Genomic DNA, 11253 nt, shown 5'->3' with positions numbered 1-11253 from the left:
TCTTTCTGATAATATAAGACATTCCAGGCTTGTCATGTTCATTTCTTGCCTAAGTCCTGGAATCAGCCATTTCTCTAAGAAGCCCTTTTTTGTAAATGAGAAATTGTGGTGAGAATTGTAGATTGTTCCACAATCTACGCACGCACAAAGGATATTCATTCCTTCTGGGCTGATCATTGCTTTTAGGCCTATACAGTAGGCAGAACTAGAAAATATAAATAAAATACCTGATGCATCCACATTGATCATTCCAATTTCAACTCAATTTTATGCAATCTCTTTTCTATTATATCTGTATCTCCTTTTGCTGCATGATAATTCTGGTTCTCAAAGATGCAGAGGATCATGGAATTAGTATATTCCGTAATTACTCACTTGATTACCTCACACTACACACACATAAGTCTCAGAATAATCATATTAATATTACCACCAATATGATTACTGAAAAAGTTCTTAAAATCCATATACTCTCTACAGTCTTAAAATAGAAATATTCTAGTGAGGATTCAGGTTCAAGATGGCTGACTAGAGACATTGGACACTCACCTTCTCCAGAAAGAAGACCCAAAATTATGAAAAGATAGCACACCTCCAATAGAACATCCAGGAGAGACCGCTAGAGTCCAACAGAGAAGTCTCAGCAAGCACCTGAGGCACAGAGGAGAAGGAAGCGAGTGGCCAGTTGGGAGCCAGAGGTGCTCGCTATTGTAGGGAAGGGTAAGTGAGAGAACGTCAGTGGTCCAATTCTCCCCACCACAAAATACTGCAACCCCAGCCATGGGAAGCCCCTCTAACCACACAAACCCTGATGCTAGCATGGAGAGTGACCTGCAGACCCTGTAAGGACATTACACTGACAGGGAATTCATGCTGGGTCACTCACACCCCCTGAGACCTAAGCAGCTGCAACAGGGCACTACTGGGAGAGCACAGCCATCATGAGACGCATTCTGCCCCAGGAGCTACAGCTCCCATCTGTCCACATCCCAGGAGCCTTCACTGACATCCCCCAGTGTCCACCCAGAGGACTACAGTGGCACATCACTGGCTGGCCCCAAAGGTGCTGCAGGGTCCCCAGTACTCTAGCCCACAGGGAGCACTACTCCCCAGCGACAGATCTCAATCAAAAAGAAACTCATGAAATCCTGGAAAATTGCAGTGCACCAAAAAGGCAGGCCTGGACAAAGGAAAATAAAATGTATGCTTTCTAGAGCCTGAGAGCTTCCCTGTCTGGGGCTGTGAGAAGCAACCCTGCCCCCAGAAGCAGCACAAACTCTGTGCTCAGGCTTACAAGCAGAGAGTGAGAACCCCTCCCCACCTCCACATACTGCCACAGCAGTTTCTCCAACCAGAAGCCGAGGTGGATAATCCTGAGAGCTGACAGTCTGGGGCTGAGATAAGTGACCCCCCACTACCAGCAGAACAGCCTCTGTGCTCAGGCTTGCCCATAGACAGTAGGACCTTCTCTCCCCTTTGTCACACTGCTGCAGCTGTAGCCACTGCTGCTGCCACCAGGAGCTAGGACAGGCAAGACAAAAGGCTGCCTGTCTGGGGCTGTGAGTGGCAACATGCCCCAACTGGCAATGTGGCTTCCATGCCCGGACTAATGTGCAAAGGGCAGGGTCCCTTCCCACTTCTATGTGGTGCTGCGGTGCTGCTGCCACCAAGAGCAGGCAAGCCTGTGAGCTACATGTCTGGGGCTGTGAATGATGACCTCATATCACAGCCACTGCCAACACCAGTGCACATTACTCAGACCCAGAGAATTATCCTGCCACTGCCACTGCCAGCACCCATACCACACCAGTTGCCTAGGTATCTGAGAACTCATTCACCCTCCTGGCCCACCACTGCCACTGCCAGTATTTGAGCAAGCCACCTGGAGGCTCAAGAATTGACCTGCCTAGTCCCACTAACATCTGTGCCAGCAAGAACTAGTGTTCTTGGGGCTAAGAACAAGTACACTCAGCCCACTGCTGCCACCAATGGGGCCTGAAGACTGGCCCACCTGGCAGCTCTGTCCCCAGCAAAACTTCATCATAGCCTCTAGTAATAAATGCACCCTAAACAACCAAAGAAATCACAGATATCATTCACGCCACCTACAGTCAAAGAAATCATGCAGAGACTACACTACTGCACACGCCCAGAATCAAAGCCCAAAGGGCCCTATCCAAGCAATGCTATTGATACATCTTCAGGAAAAAGTCCTCCCATATGAAAGCAAATTTTAAAAATTGAAAGAAATTACTACTACACCAGATGCACAGATATCAATTTAAGGATGCAGGAAACATGAAAAAGCAAGGAAATATGACACCTCAAGAACACAATAATTGCCCAGCAACAGATCCCAATCAAAAAGAAATTCATGAAATTCTGAAAACAGAATTCAAAAGTGTGATACTAAATAAGCTCAGTGAGATACAAAAGAATTCTGAAAAACAATACAAAGAGAAAAGAACAATTCAGAATATGAATGAGACAGGTAACAAAGAGATAAATATCATTAAAAATGACCAAATAGAAATTCTAGGACTGGAAAACTCCTTGAATGAAATATCAAATACACTGGAAATCTTCAATGATAGGCTAGATCTGCTTTCTCTGTCAATGACAGAGAACATCCTAAAAGTAGCAAGAGAAAAGCATCTGGTCACTTATAAAGGAGCCCCTATTGGACTTCTCAGCAGATACTTTACAGGCCAGGAGAGAATAGGATGATATATTCAAAGTGCTGAACTACTCCTACCCAAGGATAGTACATCCAGCAAAATTATTCTTCAAAAATGAAGGAGAAATACAGTCTTTCCCAAGCAAATGCTGAGAGATTTCATCACTACTGAACTGACCGTACAATAAATGCTCAAGAAAGTCCTAAACCTGAAAGCAAAAAGATGACAGCATCATGAAATTATACAGACTTATAAAACTCACTATAAAGCAAACACACAAATGAGGAAAAGACTCAAATGGTACCACCATAGGAAAACAGCAAACCACAAGGACAAACAATAAGAAAAAAAGAAAGAAAGGAAGCAATCAGAAAATAATTAACAATAAAGCAAATAAAACCTCACATATCAATAATTACTTCGAACGCAAATGGATTAAATTCTACACTTAAAAGATGTAGACTGGCTTAAGAAACTTTAAAAAAGTGAACCAACTATATGCTGCCTACAAGAAACACACTTTACCTGTAAAGACAGATACAGACTGAAAGTAAAAGGATGGAAAAAGATATTCTACACAAACAGAAATCAAAAGTGAGAAGGAATAGTTATATCAGATAAAACAGACTTTAAGTCAAAAACAGTTTTTTAAAAAAGACAAAGACAGTCATTATATAATGAGAAAGGGATAAATTCAGCAAGAGAATATAATAATTTTAAATACATATGCATACAACACTGGAGCACCCAGATTCATAAGGCAAATATTACTAGATCTAAAGAAAGAGCTAGAGCTAGACTCTGATACAATAATAGTAGGAGACTTCAACTCCCCACTCCCAGAGAAACATTAGGCTTAAACTGGACTTTAGACCAAATGGACCTAATAGACATTTATAGAACATTTTATCCAACAACTGCAGAATAAACATTCTTCTCATCAGACATGGTACATTCACCAGGATTGACTATATTTTAGGCCGGAAAACATGTCTCAACAAATTTTCAAAAATCAAAATTATATCCAATATCTTCTCAGACCACAATGGAATAAAACTATATAAATCAATACCTGGAGGAACTTGGAAACTATGCAAGTACATGGAAATTAAACAACATGCTCTTGAATGACCATTAAGATGGAAATCAAAAATTTCTTGAAACAACTGAAAATAGAAACATAACATACAAAACCTGTAGGACACAGCAAAAGCAATGCTAAGAGAGAAGGGTATAGCAATAAATGCCTACATCAACAAAAATAAAGATTTTAAATAAACAATCTAATGATACACCCTAAGAAACCAGAAGAGCAAGAACCCAAAATTTGCAGAAGAAAAAAAAACAAAGATCAGAGGGGAAGTAATGAAATAGAGCAAATATTTCAAAGAGCAAGCCTATATATATATACATATATATAGGCTCTTTGAAAAGATAAAAGTTATAAACCACTAGACTAACCAAGAAGAGAGAAGACCCAAATAAACAAAGTCAGAAATGAAAAAGGATACATTACAATTGATACAACAGAAACACAAAAGATCATCAGAGATGATTATGAACAAGTAACTATATGATAACAAACTGGAATATGTAGAGGAAATGAATAAATTCCTGGAAACAAAACCCACCAAGATTGAATCAGGATAAAATAAAAAACCTGAACAGACGAGTAACAGGTAGCAAGATTGAATCGTAATAAAAAGCCTCTCAACAAAGAAAAGTCCAGGACCAGATGGAATAACAGCTGAATTTTACCAAATGTAAAAAGAAGAATTAATAACAATCCTCCTCAAACTATTCCAAAAACTTGAAAAGGAGGAAATTATCTCTTACTTATTCTATAAGGCCAGTAATACTCTGATGCCAAAACTAGACAAGGACACAACAAAAAAGGAAAAGTACAGCCCAATATCCCTGATTAACATAGATGCAAAAACCCTCAATGAAATACTAGCAAACCAAGTGCAATGGCACATCAAAAAGATGATACACCATGATCAATCTAAATTTATACTAGGAATGCAAGGATGGTTGAGCACATGCAAATCAATAAACATGATATACCGCATCAACAAAACTAAGGGCAAAACCATATGTTCATCTCAATAGATGCAGAAAAAGCATTTGACAAAATTCAACACCCCTTTCAGGATTAAAAACTCTCAACAAACTAGGCATAGAAGGATCATACCTCAAAATAATAAAGGCAATATAGAACAAACCCACAGCTATCATCATACTGAATGGGGAAACTTGAAAGTCTTTCCTCTACTAACTGGAACAAGTCAAGAATGCCCACTTTCACCACTTCTATTCAACATAGTACTGGAAGTCCTAGCCAGAGCAATCAGGCAAGAAAAAGAAATAAAAGGCATCTAACTTGGAAAAGAGGAAGTCAAATGATCCCTCTTTGCAGAAAATATAATTTTATATCTGGAAAAAACAAAAGATACCACAAAAAAAACTCCTAGAACTGATAAACAAATTCAGTAAAATTACAGGATACAAAAACACAAAAATTGGTAGCATTTTTGCTAATGAAATAATGAAATAGGCAATAATAACCAATAATGAAATAGGTAAAAAAGAAATCCAGAAGGCAATCCCATTTACAATAGTTACCAAAAAGAAAACCTAGACATAAATGTAGCCAAGGAGGTAAAATGAAAACTACAAAACACTGATGAAAGAAATTGAAGAGGATATGAATAAATGGAAAAACATTTTGTGCCCATGGATTGGAAGAATTCATATCATTAAAATGACCATACTGCCAAAGTAATCTACAGATTTAACACAATCCTTATCAAAAATACCAATATCATTTTTCACAGAAGCAGAAAAAAATTCTAAAATTTGTATGGAACCAAGAAAGAACACAAATAGCCAAAGCAATACTGAGCAAAAAGAACCAAGCTGGAGGTATCACACTACCTGACTTCAAAACAGCAAGTAACCAAAACAGCATGATGTTGGTATGAAAACAGACAAATAGACCAATCTAATAGAATAGAGAGTCCAGAAGTAAATCCACATATTTATAGCCAACTGATCTTCAACAAAGCCACCAAGAACATACATTGGAGAAATGACACCCTCTTCAATAAATGGTGCTGAGACAAGTGGATAACCATACTGAGAAGAATGAGACTGGCCATCAGATACATAACCTGAAGGAAAAAAAAGAAAGAAAAAAAAAAGAAGAATGAAACTGTACCCCCATCTTTCACCATATACAAAAGTCAACTCAAAATGGATTAAAGACTTAAATGTAAGACCTGAAACTATAAAAACACTAGAAGAAAACAGGGGAAACTCCTCAAGATACTGGCCTAGGCAAAGATTTTATGGCTAAGACCTCAAAAGCACAGACCAAAAAAAAAAAAAAAAAAAAATTGGCTGGGCACGGTGGCTCACACCTGTAATCTCAGCACTTTGGGAGGCCGACCTGGGCATATTGCTTGATCCCAGGAGTTCAAGACCAGCCTGGGCAACATGGTAAAAACCCATCTCTACCAAAAAAAGTACAAAAATTAGCCAGGTGTTGTGGCACATACCTTTAGTCCCAGCTACTCAGGAGGCTGAGGTGGGAGGATCACTTGAACCAAGGAGGCAGAGGTTGCAGTGAGCCAAGATCACACCACTGCACTCCAGCCTGGGCAACAGAGTGAGACCCTGTCACAAAAAAGAAAAAAAAAAAAAAAACAAACAACCAAAAAACCACACACAAATGGAAGTATACTAAACTAAACAGCTTCTGTACAGCAAAAGAAACAACCAATGGAGTAAAGAGACAACCTCTTGAATGGGAGAAAATATTTGCAAATTACTCCTCGAACAGGAGACTAATATACAAAATATACAAGGAACTCAAACAAATCAACAGTGGAAAAAATAATTTCATTTAAAAATGGGCAAAGGCCTTATTTATTACAAAACAGAAATGTCTCATGACTTATCTATGTGTACCATATTTTAATAGATCTCATACACCAGAATTCAGATCATGAATGACTGACAGAATATTTTGTTGGGCAGTCCTGATTTAAAACTAAGACTGGCTTGTGGTTAAATGATTATGTTCAGTTTTTTAATTTAATAGTAATTCCAATTTAGTAAATGCTATCACTGTTTACCCCTTCCAAAGATATGATTAGACTTCATTAGTAATGTTCAACTTTTCACAAAGATGGTGAGTGCCATCTTAAAACTTAATGGAGATTGGTTTTACTTAGATTTATATAACTGGTTTAAATACAGGGGAAATTCCTTCACTGTCTCAGAACCAAGTAAGATTCACCTGTGTTTTGTGTTCATTTGCCTGTTAAACGCAAGGGTTGAAGATAAATAAGGTAGCAATGTCTACTTTATATTTTTGGCCTTAACTATGCCAATATAATTAGAATTCCCTGTATTTAAAACGGTTTCTTTTACTTATTGAAAGGCATTTTATTGTGGGGTTTATGTGTAATATCAAAGATTATTTAACACTTCTCACATTTTATAGATCTATAAGGTCACATGCTTTTAAAATAGTAGCAAGTTAAACTTCACTCTTGAATTCTTTACAATCTAAGTCAAACTAAGTTATAATTTAGGATTGTCTTTAAACAGCCATTCAGAAACATAAAACCATAGAAACTGTTGTGTATTTGTGATTGGGAATTGTGCTTTTGCCAACTTAAAAGGAATAAAGTAGAGGAGACAGACAAAAATTTTAAAATTATGTGTGATCATAAGACTTAAGATAATAAGAAAACCACAGATCATGAAAAAAAAATGGGCAAAGGCCACAAATAGATATTTCTCGAAACAAGACATAAATGCCCTATAGGTATATGGAAAAATGCTCAACATTACTAAATGATGAGGGAAATGCAAATAAAAACTACAATGAGATAGTGTCTCACCCCAGTTCTAATGGCTATTTATTATTAAAAAGACAAAAAATAACAGATGCTGGTAAGGATGTAGAGAAAAGGGTCTTTATACGCTATTGATGGGAATGTAAATTAGTACAACTACTATAAAAAGCAGTATGGAGATTTCTCAGGAAACTAAAAGTATTAGATTTAGTTTCAGTAATCACAATATTGGGTATCTATCCAAAGGAAAAGAAATTAGTATATCAAAGTGATACCTGTGCTCACAGGTTTATCACAGCACTATTAACGATAGCAAAGACGGCCAGGCGCAGTGGCTCACGCCTGTAATCCCAACACTTTGGGAGGCCGATGTGGGTGGATCACCTGAGGTCGGGAGTTTGAGAACAGCGTGACCAACATTCTGAAACCCCTCTCCACTAAAAATACAAAATTGGCCAGGTGTGGTGGTACATGCCTATAATCCCAGCTACTCGGGAGGCTGAGGAAGGAGAATCGCTTGAACCAGAAGGCAGAGGTTGTGGTGAGCCACGACCACGCCATTGCCTCCAGTCTGGGCAACAAGTGTGAAACTCTGTCTCAAAAAACAACAACAAAATAAAACAATAGCAAAGATATGAAATCAAACTAAGTATCCATCGATGGATGAATGGATAGAGAAAATGTACTATATATACACAGTGGAATACTATTCAGCCATAAAAAGAGTGAACTCATGGCCAGGCTTGGTGGCTCATGCCTGTAATCCCAGCACTTGGCCTCCCATGGGAGGCCAAGACAGGTGGATCACTTGGGAGCAGGAGTTCGAGACCAGCCTGGACAATATGGTGAAATCCTGTCTCTACTAAAAATATAAAATTGTCTGGGTGTGGTAGCACCCGCCTGTAATCCCAGTTACTTGGGAGGTTAAAATACAAGAATTGCTTGAATCCAGGAGGCGAAGACTGCAGTGAGGTGAGACTGTACCACTGCACTCCAACCTGTTGACAGAGTGAGACTCCATCAAAAAGAAAAAAAAAAAGAATGAAATCATGTCATTTGCAGCAACATGTATGGAACTGGTCAGTATGTTGCAGAAAATAGGCCAAGCACAGAAAGACACATACTGCATGTTCTCACCCGTATGTGGGAACTAAAAACCTTGATCTCATGGACATAGAGAATTAAATCATAGATAGATGGTCAATAACTGGGAAGGGTAGGTGGAGGAAGGAGGAGGGGATGAAGAGATGAAGAGAGGTTGGTTATGGGTATAAACACACAGTTAGATAGAAGAAATAAGTTATATTGTTTGATAGCAAGCTAGGGTGATTACACTTAGCAACTAGAAGAGAGGACTTGAAGTGATACCAACACATAAGAATAATAAACATTCAAGGTGATAGATACCTCAATTACCCTGACTTGATCGTGATACATTCTATATACCTAACAAACACTCATGTCTAACCCATAAATATATAAAATATTATATATCAATAAAACAGAAAATAGTTGTACTATATTTACTTTGTCAGGACCATTATATACTACACTCTCTCCCTCTTTTTTTTTTTTTTTTTGAGACAGGGTCTTGCTCTGCCACCCAGGCTGGAGTGCTGTGATCATGGCTCACTGTAACCTCGATGTCCCTGGTTTAAGCAAGCAATCCTCCCATCTCAGCCTCCCAAGTAGCTGGGAAGGTGTGCACCACTACACCAGCTACTTTTTTAAATTTTTCGTAGAAACAGGGTCTCATTATGTTACCCAGGCTGGTCTCGAACTCCTGGGCTTAAGCAATCCTCCTCCCTCAGTCTCCCAAAATGCTGGGAGTATAGGTGTGAGCCGCTGTACCTGGCTTACTCACCCCCTCTTAACCAGTGATGTGCTGAAGCCAGTTCATACCAGCTCAGGAAAGCCATTGCTAAATTTTCAGGAACTTTGCAAGCTAGTTGTTAAGCACATCTGTTATGTAAATTAAATTATGTACTATATAAGTATATACGGTGTATAAATATTACTATATAATGGTGTGATGAGCACATCTCTTCTCAACTCAACTTTCAGTGATATCAAGTTGCTATCCTGAAATCAGCTATGGTGGAAATATTTATACCATAGAAATCAGCCAATGCTACAAATCAGGACTTGATTTATTGTTTTTCATGATTATCTTGACTTAAGAAAGTGATAAAGAAAATATTAATAATACAAATTAAACTTAAAAGTCTATTGTGTATATAGGCATTACATTTTAGATAGCATCCAAAAAAAAGAGTAAATATTTTAAAAGTATTATCCAATACATCAAAGAAGTCCCTTATATCTTTGACAAATTTGTGAACTTCTGATATACATCTTCATTGTTTCACAATTGTCTTACTAACACAAACAAAAATATCAACCAACATTCATGTTAGAGGGAATCATTCATCAATGACACGAGCAACTTCTCTGTTGAATCAGATGATAGTCATGCATTTATTCATAGTCTGATATTTGTGATACTATTATTGCAGGGATAATTTTTAAAACTGTTAGTGGATTTTGCAAAAAAATAGCATCTCACACTAAAGTTATAGGTACAGGCTGAAAAGCAAGGTATTTCTTTTTTTTTTTTGTATTAATACAATTTATTAAGCAAAACTGTAAAATGAAAGAGAAAATAATTTTTTAAAGCTCCCTTGTAAAGCAAAAACGGGAAATCCTAAGTCTAGTTACTAAATCATTTAGTCTTTTTTCTTTCTTTCTTTCTTTTTTTTTTATACTTTAAGTTCTAGGGTACATGTGCACAACCTGCAGGTTTGTTACATATGTATACTTGTGCCATGTTGGTGTGCTGCACCCATCAACTTGTCAGCACCCATCAACTCGTCATTTACATCAAGTATAACTCCCAATGCCATCCCTCCACCCTACCCCCTACCCATAATAGGCCCCGCTGTGTGATGTTCCCCTTCCAGAGTCCAAGTGATCTCATTGTTCAATTCCCACCTATGAGTGAGAACATGCGGTATTTGGTTTTCTGTTCTGGGGATAGTTTGCTGAGAATGATGGTTTCCAGCTGCATCCATGACCCTACAAAGGACACGAACTCATCCTTTTTTGTGGCTGCATAGTATTCCATGGTGTATATGTACCATGTTTTCTTAATCCAGTCTGTCACTGATGGACATTTGGGTTGATTGCAAGTCTTTGCTATTGTGAATAGTGCCGCAGTAAACATACGTGTGCATGTGTCTTTATAGCAGCATGATTTATAATCCTTTGGGTATATACCAAAAGGATGGTAATGGGATGGCTGGGTCATATGGTATTTCTAGTTCTAGATCCTTGAGGAATCGCCATACTGTTTTCCAAAATGGTTGAACCAGTTTACAATCCCACCAACAGTGTAAAAGTGTTCCTATTTCTCCACATCTTCTCCAGCACCTGTTGTTTCCTGACTTTTTAATGATTGCCATTCTAACTGGTGTGAGATAGTATCATATTGTGGTTTTGATTTGCATTTCTCTGATGACCAGTGATGATGAGCATTTTTTCATGTGCCTGTTGGCTGTATGAATGTCCTCTTTTGAGAAATGTCTGTTCATATCTTTTGCCCACTTTTTGATGGGGTTGTTTGTCTTTTTCTTGTAAATTTGTTTGAGTTCTTTGTAGGTTCTGGATATTAGCCCTTTGTCAGATGAGTAGACTGCAAAAATTTTCTC

Source organism: Mandrillus leucophaeus, unplaced genomic scaffold (genome assembly GCF_000951045.1).
Source record: "Mandrillus leucophaeus isolate KB7577 unplaced genomic scaffold, Mleu.le_1.0 Scaffold587, whole genome shotgun sequence".
NCBI classification, from domain to species: Eukaryota; Metazoa; Chordata; class Mammalia; order Primates; family Cercopithecidae; genus Mandrillus; species Mandrillus leucophaeus.
This window is presented reverse-complemented; position numbering follows the sequence as displayed.